Consider the following 13,000-nt stretch of genomic DNA (forward strand, 5'->3'; position numbering starts at 1 on the left):
TCACTACTCACTGCCAACTCTTGGACTACTCTTTTACCAACGAATAGTGGGATTGACCGTCACACTATATCGATCCCACGGCTGAAAGGGCGAGTATGTTTGGTGTGACAAGAATTCGAACTCGCGAGGCAAGGACCTTCCCTCTTGTCTTACACTGCTAAATTAGGGACGACTAACACTGACCGAGAAAAACGCTCAAGTTGTTAATTAGGTTAATTACAATGAAGAATTAAATATTAGACAGTCGTTAGAAAGTGTAAAAAATAAAGTTTTATTTTGAAAGGAGCTCTGTATACCAGGTATTATGGGAATTAGTTTTTGGAAGTCCATTTTGCAATGTCGATGGCGCCATAATCAAGGTTTCTATTGCTGATAGGGTTAAATGTCAAATTTCGTAAAGGTAATGGCGCCACGGTCAAGGTTTGTAATATTGATAGAGCCAAATGTCAAGGATTACAGTGTTGATTACGCCACAATTATGTTTTTAATGCTGATGGCGCCACAGTCAAGGTGTATGTGTGTGTGTGTGTGAAAAGTTGGTGGCGGTACAGGTCAAGAGTTTATAAAGTTGGTGGCGCAACAAATCAAAGTATGCAATATTGGTCGCGTCACGGCCAAGTTTTGTAAACTCGGTGGCGTAACAGTCAAGATTTGTAATGTTGGTGGCGCTACAGTCAAGGTATGTAAAGTTGGTGGCGCCACATGTCATTATCTGTATGATAAAATGTTTTGTATCTACGCACGTACATCTGTGTAGAGTTATGTAAGTTTCTCTCTCATTTTTAACTCCTGATGATGACGGAGTGGTATCAACGAGTCTAGTGCCGTTTGTCGATAAATTATTTTGCACGTTAAACAATTTGATGTTTTAATTCCTTTAACTTATACACAGGCACCGTCGACCATAGCTAAGACGTATCAAGTTTATCACAGTTCAGATATACAAAGTTTACTATAGTCCCCACATGCCAAGTTTATCATAATTAAGATATGCCAACTTTACCACGGTCAGGATACACCAGTTTTTAACAAGAATTACACATGACCTTCCTCATGTGTTGGTGTTTTCTTAGAACAAAGTCACATAGGGCTATCTGCCAAGTCCACCAAGGGGAATCGAACCCCTAATTTTAGCGATGTAAATCCTTATAGACTTACCACTGTACCAGCGGGAACTCTTCCCCATGAATTTTAGGAGCTACATTCATCAATAATTCACAGAAATAAACCTCAAGTTTAATAATTTATTAATACTTGGTATAAAATTTTAAAATGCTAACACAGAGCAGGAAGTACGTTTAGCCTAAACCAAACTTTCTTTACAGACTAGCGTCTCCAGTGGCACAGCGGAATGTCTGTTGACTCACACCGCTAGAAACCGGATTTCGATACCCGTGATGGGCAGAGCACAAATAGCTGTTCGTGTAGGTTTGTGCTTAATTACAAACAATCAATATAGATCATCAGATTTTCCAGTCTAACTTTTATGAAAACAAACGTGTCAGTAAAGTGTACACTAACAAAACTTAAGTGAAACCGACTAAAAAAAAAGGAATAACCGTGAAATATTGTTATTAAAGATAACTTAATAAAACGTATCCCACATTTACTGAATTATTTAGAAGGCAGTGCTGGTAACTACGACACAATAACAATATTATTAACATGCATTATATTCATATTACTAGAGTCTTCCCCTCAACTTGTATAAGTCCTACCTTGTTCGTTTATGTCATTCTCTCTTTTTCCCTTACAACTGTTGTCGAATTATAATCTACTTTGTGTCATTTCAACGTTTATTTTTTAAATACGCAGGAGTTTCACAAGAAGTGTGGTGTTAACACATTATCATTATCTTATAAAACTTACCACCACGTATAAATGTTTAGTAAATAGTTTTCTTACGTGATTAAACAATATGAGTCTAATTAGAAACCTATGTTAACTGATTTTTGATATTTTTTTTATAATTTCGGAAATTATTTTTATCTTACCTCTACACGTTCTCCCATCAGTATCGAGAGCATAGCCTGGTTCACACTTACAGTAGTAGCTACCTATTGTGTTACAACAGCCGTGGTGACAACCGCCATTATTCTCGGCACATTCGTTTTTGTCTGAAATGAAAAAATATTAAAAATGTAAAAAAAAATAACAGAGTTTTAATTATTTAAATTAACAGTTTAACATCCTGCCAAATCACATGACTTATCCAAAACTGTACTTTACGTTTCAGTTTTACAAGTATTTCCGAAACAACACATGTATTACGATTTGTTTGTTGCAGAATTTCATGCAAAACTAAACAAAGAGCGACATGTCTATAATTTTGAACTGATAGATTAGAGTGATGACAGCTAGCTAACAGCAACTAATTCTTGCACTTTTCTTATCTGCTTGAACAGTGTGAATTGACGGGCGCTTTTATAATGCTCACAACGTCATTAAACGCGAAGCGCATTTTTGCGACAACGGGTCGTTAAACTTGAATGTTCAGTTTCAAGACTTAGGTACGTTAACTGCGAGGAAGCACCCGGTCCACTTATTACAGAAGTGTAAACGGTTCGTTTGTTTATCAACATTCTGTTCAGTTTTCATGTATTAGTAAAGTACTTTATCAGCTCACTTGTTTATCAATAACACATACAGTTACTGGGTTTTTGTTTTGTTTTCACGTAAAAAGTGTATGTTTAGAAGTTTCGTTTTATTGATTCATAACAGAATTACCGACAATATAGTGTGATATGTCATAACTCTGGAGTTTACGCTTGCAAGTTATAAAGTGTAACACATAATAACTAAGGAGTTAACACTTGCCAATTACAACACGTCACAAGTGAGCACTTAATGCTTGCCATTACACAGTGTAACTCATAACTGAGGTGTATGTAAGTGTGAATAAACACCACAATGTCATTGCAAATATTTTGCTCTACCTCAGACCTAACACAGTTTTTTCATTAAAATCATTACATAACAGCCCTACGTCCGCTGCTGACCGAATTGCGCACATCAGTTTGGCCGAGCTTCAAAAACGCAGTTCTTTAATTGAAACGCTATTTATATCAATATCCCGCGAGACACTGCGTTACACAATGTACGACACAAGCTGGTGTAGCTTCACACTTGCTACCCTATAAGGGATAATTCTTCAACTACACATTGTTACTACTTCATAATTCAATTTACGCTCGTTTCCTGTTTAGTCCTACTAGCATTGTCTAGAGTTGGATAATCCAACAGACACAGTCATGAACTGGAATAAGTGGTATCACTATGAATGACAAAGAGAACAACGAAAAGATTCATCTCATAAAAATATTAAATGTTCGAAACAACAGTTGTTTTAGGCCTCGCAAAAAAAATACTAAATGTTCGAAACAACAGTTGTTTTAGGCCTCGCATAAAAATACTATATGTTCGAAACAACAGTTGTTTTAGGCCTCGCATAAAAATACTAGATGTTCGAAATAGCAGTTGTTTTAGGCCTCGCATAAAAATACTAGATGTTCGAAACAGCAGTTGTTTTAGGCCTCGCATAAAAATACTAGATGTTCGAAACAGCAGTTGTTTTAGGCCTCGTTTATATTAAATATGCGCATACCCATAAAAGCACATCTGAAATTCAGTGCACAAACAAATGTACAACTGGCATTAAGACTGATTTGTTGAACTTTATAGAAAAGTTTTATAGATGTTTCTCGTGACGACGAGAAACCTAACTGGAGTAAAAATATATTCTCAAGGCGGATGGCATAAAACTTTAATTGAAATAACGTATTTTTATTTCAATTAAAGTTTTAATATCCATACCAGCCATTTTGAAAATTCCATTTATAAATATTTTATCTTCCTTGCATACAAAATAACAAAGTATTATACAGGAAAGGTTTCAAACTGTATTTACTGCCTCAGTCTGTAGGTTCGGTTATATAACGTACCAAAGATTATGTTATTATATTATTATACATTTGTGATACTTGTACGTATTAGGTTGTTACGTATTTTCTTCTTTGATACACTCTGGTTATTTTAACCATAAAACTGTGAATATTTAAAATAAATTAATGTATTAAAATCTGTATATCAATGTTATTCAAGTTCCACTGAAAAAAAACTATACCCCAGCCAAGCTCTAGAATCAAGTCTTGAATTTTAGCGCCTTCTGGTGAAATTATTCTATAATAACACACAAGTACCAACACAAACATATATTATAAGTCAGAGTAACGACAGGGTAACTAGGCCCGGTGTTGCCAGGTGGTTAAGGCACTCGACTCGTAATCTGAAGATCGCGGGTTCGAATCCCCGTCACACCAAACATCCTCGCCCTTCAGCTGTGGGGGCGTTATAATGTGACGCTCAATTCCATCATTCGTTAGTAAAAGAGTATCCAAGAGTTGGTGGTGGTTGGTGATGACTAGCTACCTTCCTTCTAGTCTTACGCTGCAAACTTAGGGACAGTTAGTGCAGATAGCCCTCATGTAGATTTGAGCGGAATTCAAAACAAACCAAAATCAAACAGGGTAACTAAACATGAATAAGCCTTAAAGTACCTAACTTATTGTTCACGTATGTTATTTATGTATCGCGTGTGATAACTAGCAGATAAATCAAATAAAAAAAAAAGTTTTTGTTTCCATCTGTTGTTAAGTTTAATTTTATTCCATTTTTCCATTCTAAATTGATTAAGAAAAACTGAAATTTCCAAAATTTATCTCAAGGAATGAAGTCAGACATGAATAACGTGATTAAATATAAGTTATTGCATCTATTATAATATTATTCAGTTTTGTCTGTTCTGAAAATTGTCGCGTACCTTACAATCTATACACATATGCGCGCGCATTTTCAAGGGATGCAAACAGAAGATGCCGTACACATATTGTTTAGTTTGTTTTTGAATTTCGCGCAAAGCTACTCGAGGGCTATCTGCGCTAGCCGTCCCTAATTTTGCAGTGTAAGACTAGAGGGAAGGCAGCTAGTCATTACCACTCACCGCTAACTCTTGGGCTACTCTTTTGCCAACGAATAGTGGGATTAACAGTAACGTTATAACGTCCCCACAGCTGAAAGGGCGAACATGTTTGGTGTGATGGAGAATCGAATCCACAACCATCGGATTAGGAGTCGAACGCCTTAACCTACCTGGCCATGCTGTGCCACATTGTTTAGTAGACATTTTGTATAACATATCAAAAGCATATTCCAAGTTTCTTTAAAAAAAAAATGTTTAACGTACCTGAGGTCGTATAAAAACATTTGTATTTATCGGCAGTATTAACTACGTTAACGTTCATTTAGCCTTAAATAGACTAAAGCAAAAAACGTACACAAGGTACAGCTTCAATTCATCTTTATACAATATAGGCTGTACTTTAAAAAGGTTCAACTAATGTTAATTGACTCATAGATTTCTGTCTGCGATTCTAATTATTTTGTATTATTCTTGAAATATTATATTTAAAGAAGTGATGTTGCAATAAACACACTGATTTGACCACAGATGTTTTGCGAGTTTCTACTAGTACCTTATAATAAAATATGATTGTGGCACCAGACTTTCACATAATTTATTCAAGACTAGTTTACAGTTACACCAAAGATACGCCTTCTCATGATTAATTTCTTTTTTTTTTCAAGTCTTGAAAAATCACGAAATCACATCATCAACTTGATAGTTTACAAACTAAACATGAAATTTTTCCTTCCAGAACACCATCCCAAAATGGTAGATTAAATATTATTTAACAAAGCTTTAAACTACAGGATGTTCGGAAAGTCACTGTGCACTTACATATTTATTAACATACAAAACTGCACAGTGACTTTCCGAACACCTTGTAGTTCAATAAAGTTCTTTGGTTTTACATTTACTAAAGCAACAGAATATAACCTGTTAAAAACCTTCCTTGATTTTTTTTTCTGAAAAATAAAGGCAAATGAATAATAATATCTACTAATCCTACAAAAAATTTTAATTTTTTTTTTAATTTCACGCAAAGCTACACGAGAGATAACTGCGTTAGCTGTCCCTAATTTAACAGTGTAAGATTAGAGGGAAGGCAGCTAATCATCACCACGACCGCCAACTGTTGGGCTACTCTTTTATCAACGAATAGTGGAATTGACCGTCACATAATAACGCCCCCAGGGCTGAAAGAATGAGCATGGTTGGCGTGACGGGTGTTCGAATCAGATTACGAATCGAGCGCCTTAACCACCTGGCCATGCCGGGCCGTTATCAACAGGATTCATTTTTCAGACTGTTACTATTCATCTGATGTTACCGAATAAGGTTTTTTATAACAAATATTAATCAGTCAAGTTTATGATTTCAGGAACAATGCTAAATAATTTGCTAATTCACTGTTGTCACTGGGAATGTCATTTGAATATTTAACAACAGTTTCAGTTTAAAGGCGTAACGGTAAATGTTCAGTGACATATATTAACGTCAATTATATAAACACACATTCGTAAGTTACACTGCAAATCCAAAATCCACAACATTTGAACTCTTATGTCACAAATAACAAAAACATCACATACAGAGTAAATGTCCGTTTTAGGAATACTTATAAGTATTCAAGTTAACTTCTATTAAATCAAAACACAGGAATTGAAATATTAACTAACACACTAAAAATACAACTCTTGTTTCACTTTCATTACGCAACAGACTGTTATCAGACAGAGAACCTCTGTTGTTAGAAAATCATTAATCCCAACACCAGTGTCATAACAGACGGCACAGTCCCTTAGCGAAAACTTTGTCTAAATCTGAATTAACACTAAAGTCATCAATCATAAGTCAACTTGACTGATTCTGTGTTTACATATCACGCCAATAGAGGGACCCCAGATAATACAAAGTACAAAAAAAATGTAATTACGTAAATGTTAAGAAGAGGGTGTTTTAGCGTTTTGAAAAATATGACAAAGGTCAAGTCACTGCCTAAATAAAATATAATACTTGAATTAAAAGTTGAAAAAAAATTCACCAAATTTGGGTTTAAGATATTTTCAAACATTATGTAAACTACTTTTTATGTGTGTGCGTGCGTGTGTATTCCTTGACTTATTCCGTAAAAGACCATTGTAACAGTATAAGCTGTGGTATATATAAACATCTTTTAAAATTTCGAGGGCTTTTTGTGTTTACTGTTATATTACACACACTATGTTTACTTTATCATATAGTAATAAATAGGAGATCATTACCTTATTTAAGACATTTTGTATTACTATTTCTGATGTCGTCTAATCTGTTTCACTGTTTCTGACTTAGTCTTCCTGTTTCGTTTCAATCTTTCTGATCTGGCCTTTCTTTTTATTGTTTTGTTGTTTTTGACTGGTCCTCTTGCTTATTATTTTGCTTTGAAGATTCTGATTTGGTCTTCCTGTTTATTTTGTTATTGTTTTTTATTAGGTCTTCGGGTTTACTTTGCTTTGTTGTTTGTTGTCATATTTGGTCTCCTTGTTTATTAATTTCTTTTATTGTTGTTTCTGATTTGATATCCCTGTTTATTATTTTGTTTTATTGTTTCAGATTTGGTCTTTCTGTTTATTGTTTTGTTTTACTGTTTCAAATTTGGTCTTCCTGTATATATTTTTTGAGTTACTGTTTCTGATTTGGTCTTCCTGTTTATTGTTTTGATTTAGTGTTCCTGATTTGATATTCCCGTTTATTGTTTTGTTTAACTGTTTCAGATTTGGTCTTCCTGTTTATTGTTTTGTTTTACTGTTTCCGCCTTGGTCTTTCTCTTCATTGTTTTGCTTTGCTGTTTCCGATTTGGTCTTGCTGTTTATTGTTTAATTTTACTGTTTATAATTTGGTCTTCCTGTTTATATTTTTTCTTGTTTCTGTATAGTGGTATTTTGTTGATAGGAAAAGTTTAATTATGATATTTTTCATCTGTTTAATATCATTTTAGGATATACTGACATACCTTGCTCATCGAGTAAGTACTTGAGTAATATATAAATTCCTTTCAATATTTTTAAGTTATTTTTTCAGAGTACCTATTTTACTAATAATATCATTAAACTTGTTTCTTTTGATAAAGATTTCGTTATTCTCCCATTTCGGCCCGGCATGGCCAGGTGGTTAAGACACTCGACTCGTAATCTGATGATCACAGGTTTGAATCCCCGTAGCACCAAACATGCTCGCCTTTTCAGCCGTGGAAGTGTTATATGTAATGGTCAATCCTACCATTCGTTGATAAAAGAATAGCCAAACGGTTGGCGGTGGATGGTGATGAATAGCTGCCTTCCCTCCAGTCTTGCACTGCTAAATTAGGGACTACCAGCGCAGATAGCCCTCGTGTAGCTTTGCACAAAATTCAAAATAAATCAAAACAATTCCACCCCTTCCTACACCCAAATGGATACCTTTTACATATAATATTGTAAAGGCTACCTTAAGATAGAAAAAAGAACCTAATAGTTTAAACGAATACTTTGATGCTCAATAATTTATAGAAATAATATTTTTATTTACTTTCTTCATCTAGATCGATCTGTTTAAATTCCCCCTTCCATAAGAACTAGACCTACTTGCCTGCTTATTTTTATTCTCTCAGTTTATCTAAAATGGAAAAATAAAACTTTATTTAAGTATACCAATGTTAAGGATTTATATAGGCACACGCATTTAACAAGAAAGGACTGTTTTTACTTTAGAGCTTATTGGAATCTTTGAGAAAAAAAAAAATCAATAACCCGGATATAAAGAGGCCTGCTAACGGTAACTATAATAATGACACAAGATGTAGAAATTCCAGTCTTTCTTCGCGACAGAGGTATTTGAAAGATATACCGCCTATCAAAGTTAATATGTATTTACGTCTCATACATGAAGTTGAATTAGAATTAAGTATATATGTGGGAGCTTTAGCCCATAACATCCTACATGATGACTAGCTGCCTTCCCTTTGTCTTACGCTGCTAAATTAGGGATGGCTAGGGCAGAAAGCCGCCGAGTAGCTTTGTGCGAAATTCAAAACAAACGAACCTGTTTCTAAACCATGGTTTCTGGATTGCAACTAGTGGTGAGAACAATGAAATGAATAGCCAAAGAAAGTTTAGTTTGTTTTGAATTTCGCGCAAAGCTACACAAGGGCTATCTGCGCTAGCTGTCCCTAATTTAGCAGTGTAAGACTAGAGAGAAGGCAGCTATTCATCACCACCCATCGCCAACTCTTGGACTACTCTTTTACCAACGAATAGTGGGATTGATCGTAACATTATAACGCCCCCACGGCTAAAAGGTCGAGCATGTTTCGTGTGACGGGAATTCGAACCCGCGATCCTCAAATTACGAGTGGAGTGTCGAGTCGGGCCGCCAAATAAAGACACGAAGAATAATAACATTTCAAATGCAAAATTAGTGTTGTCATCAAAATAAAAAGTTAAATGATATGTTAAAATTATTATGCAAACATAAACAGAATGGATTAAGTTCCTTTCTGTAGTTTCACTGCCACAGGAAATCACGGACGTGTATTTCATTGTGCACGTGTAAAAGATTTCTGTGTCTTACGATTGGCTCTTCACACTTTAATGGCAACACTCGTTGTTTATCCCACGCTAAAAAGATGTGATGATTTTCCTTTGTGATGTTAAATGGTGAGAAAAAGGTTTACTAAAGGAAATGTAGAAAGTTTACGAGTACTGGTTTTTAGCCCAGATCAAAAGGAAAAATCTCAAATCATCACGTAACAACACACTGGAGTTAAACCAAACACACTTACGGATGCCAACAGTCATTTCGTAGAAAAACAACAACAGTGAAACTAAACTTCATTTTGTTTCCAAATGTGACAACTGCTGGGAGGTTTCAAAACCTTAAAGTGTTTTACGAGCGTTTTAACGGTCACTTCTTCCCATGTTGGTTAATAGCCTACTTTCACGTGTACTGCTATCGTTGTTACAACCTTATGTATACACCACACTCCTAACAATGAAGTGAAATCACCTACCGCCATAAAGTCACCATTACTGTATACAAGAACAGGAGCATTAACGTCTACCCTCTGAATAACCCAAGTTTCACTTGCAATAAATTTAATATCCCTTAAATGGGCGTCGTCTGGAAGAACGAACACAAGTCAGTTACAATGTAAAGACATCTGTTAAATGTTGTAAACCAGAAATATTATGTTTTTTTGTTGTTGTTGCTAAAACAGAAAGTTGTACAGTAAGCTAACCGTGCTTTGCCCATCATAAGTAATGAAACCCAGTTTTAAGCGAAATAAACTCTCAAGTTTGTTGCTGAGCTACCGACTTTTCTGTTATTGTTAACTGCCAATTAATAATTTTAATAAATGAAATACATTTTTAATTAATCAACAAAATCGATAAATACGTTAATTTTGGTCTTCCATCTGCAATAAACCTTAAACAGAGTACTAGCATAATATTTTTCCTCCACTAAAAATGACGATATTACATTTCCTCTACGGCTATACACCTGTAGCTGTCTGGTCATATAATATTTAACATTACAATAATTCACCAATTTCTGTATAAAATCCCTTTTAGTAAAATCTTGTGATTTCTACATTTATTCTTATAGTATGGTGCTGAAGTAATGTACAAAATAATGTAAGAAGTGTTTGTTGGTTTTTCATTTTCGCGCGGTTATCTGCTCTAGTCGTTACTAAGGCAACTAATCATCACCACCCACCATCAACTCTTGGGCAACATCAACTTTTACCAACAAATAGTGGAATTGACTGTCACATTAAAAATTCCCCACAGCTAAAAGGGTGAGCATGTTTGGTGAGATGTGGATTCGAACTGATGACATTCAGATTATCAGTTGAGCGCCCTAACCACCTGGACATGGTGGGCCCAAGCGTAAGAAAGGATCGTAGCTGTAAAAGCTCATTCTGTAATTTTGTTGATAGAGTTACAAAAATCCACATCTGTATAAATCATGTGTATGGTGTCCGAAAAGGCTGGAACCATAGGTGATTTGTAGCTTTTCTTAATGTCAGATATGCCACTGATTATGGCGCTTTCAAAGAACAAGAATATCAAACTGATTCTGCTGTGTGGTAGAGCAGACTGGTTCCAGCAAAAGGTTGATGATGAATTTAATGCACGCCATCTAAATATAAAGAAAAACATCATTCACAGTGCTGTTGTGAAGTTGATAACTAAATTTAAGAAAGCTACTAGTGTGTACCATTGGTAATAACACGAATATGCTTCGCGGTGTCTAAATAGAATGGAACTACCATCTCCAAACTTGTTTGGAATTTCAAGATCAACATGTAGAATAGACTTTTTCAAATTCGTTGAAGCGCCTCTTATTCCCGACTTTTCAAGATGCCCTATACACTTTTGTATGGTTTACGCCTTAACCGAATTAAAAAAAAACAAAAAAAAACTGGCATCTCCTCGGAAACATTTTTTTAAATAAAAATACACAGTAAAATTTAATGATGGTAGCTTGTCGGTTCATAGATATTTCTATCGCCTTGGAGTCGTCAAACAGTTCGTTTGTTTTTTGAATTTCGCACAAAGCTACTCGAGAGCTATCTGTGCTAGCCGTTCCCAATTTAGCAGTGTAAGACTAGAGGGAAGGCAGCTAGTCATCACCACCCACCGCCAACTGTTGGGCTACTCTTTTACCAACGAATAGTGGGATTGACCGTCACATTATAATGCCCCCACGACTGAAAGAGCGAGCATGTTTGGCGCGACGGCGTCAAACAGTTTTATAAGCACAGTTAACAGCTCTTGAGATCAATTTTAGTCACCTCACAAGCAGAGGACGAAAATTTCCCTGAGCACTACAGCTGTGAAATCAGATTTCTTTCTTCAATTAGGCTGCGCTTGGCTTATTAGTCAACGTGCTCGGACTACAAATCCAAAGGTTTTATATTTCAAGTCCAGTTGCACGAGAAAAACGTTGCCCACAGTGACGCTTCAATCCCACTGTTTGTCCAGACAAGAGCAGCCCGAAGGTTGGCGATGAGTGCGTTTCGTTAGCTGCCTTCCGTCGAGTGTGTTGGTTTAAAATTAGGGAAAATAGTCCGTTTTATACGGGTAAAATATTTCTACTGCTAATTAAGCCTTAATTTTCTCAATTACTACACAAAATTTTTGACGTAATCACATAAGTGATTTTTCAGCAGATAACAACAGATACAATCTGAGTATTGTAAAATACAAACACTGTATGGGGTGTGGGAAAGTTAAAGAATGACAGTTGCGCTAATAATCTCAAGTAGGAAACTCGATTTGTTTTGCGACAAGTACGTGTTTGTACAAACGTTAGAGTATATGCATATGTAGTTTTTTGTTGCGGATAACCAGACCAAAAAAGAAACTTCCTCCATAAAAGCTAATTGAACTACAATATAAGAAACGTAATAAAGGCAAAAGGTGTCTCAAAAAATAATCGAACTAAAATATAAGAAAGGTAAAACGTACTCTAAAATAGAGAGGCAAAGCTCGTTTTAACTAAAGAAACTAAACTAAAAATCGGTAGCGAAACTGAATTACAGTAAACACAGGGTAATGCATGTAACTTAATACTTTGTCTCCACTAGGTTACATACAAGGACAAACAGCCTAGAATATGCTGTTAAAAACATGTTCATTATAAGACACAACACATTAAAACATTCAACCACCACCTTTATCAAGATATTTACCATACTGCGGTCATAAATCCAACACGAAACATACTTATTTTGCTTTAAGAACTTAAAATAATGAGAACACTTGAAAAACCCCTAAAGTGGCTTTCTGTTTTATATCTTCATAATTACGACTTTATAAAACAATGATTCATTTTATCGATATATAACTGCAGATCAATTACTGGTCCCCATTAAATGTGAAGTGTGTGAGTTATGTTCATGGGTACATATTTTCATAATGGTGCATTTATTCTGCATGCCAAATCATAAACACGTGTTTCAACTCGGCTATTAGCAGTGAATAAACAGCGTCTTTCGACATTATCCAATGTGAGTCT

The 13,000-nt window shown here is 35.2% G+C and overlaps 1 pseudogene across 1 annotated transcript in view; it reads right to left on the reverse strand.

Moving 5' to 3' along the window:
- The window catches only part of LOC143228528 (uncharacterized), a 221,980-nt pseudogene that overhangs the window by 55,171 nt on the left and 153,809 nt on the right, over nucleotides 1-13,000 (reverse strand). The window contains exon 5 of the transcript XR_013015345.1: nucleotides 1,995-2,117. The product of XR_013015345.1 is annotated as an uncharacterized LOC143228528 (transcript). The remainder of the gene's footprint in view (nucleotides 1-1,994; nucleotides 2,118-13,000) is intronic.

The sequence above is a fragment of the Tachypleus tridentatus genome, chromosome 10, assembly GCF_004210375.1.
Source record: "Tachypleus tridentatus isolate NWPU-2018 chromosome 10, ASM421037v1, whole genome shotgun sequence".
NCBI classification, from domain to species: domain Eukaryota; kingdom Metazoa; phylum Arthropoda; class Merostomata; order Xiphosura; family Limulidae; genus Tachypleus; species Tachypleus tridentatus.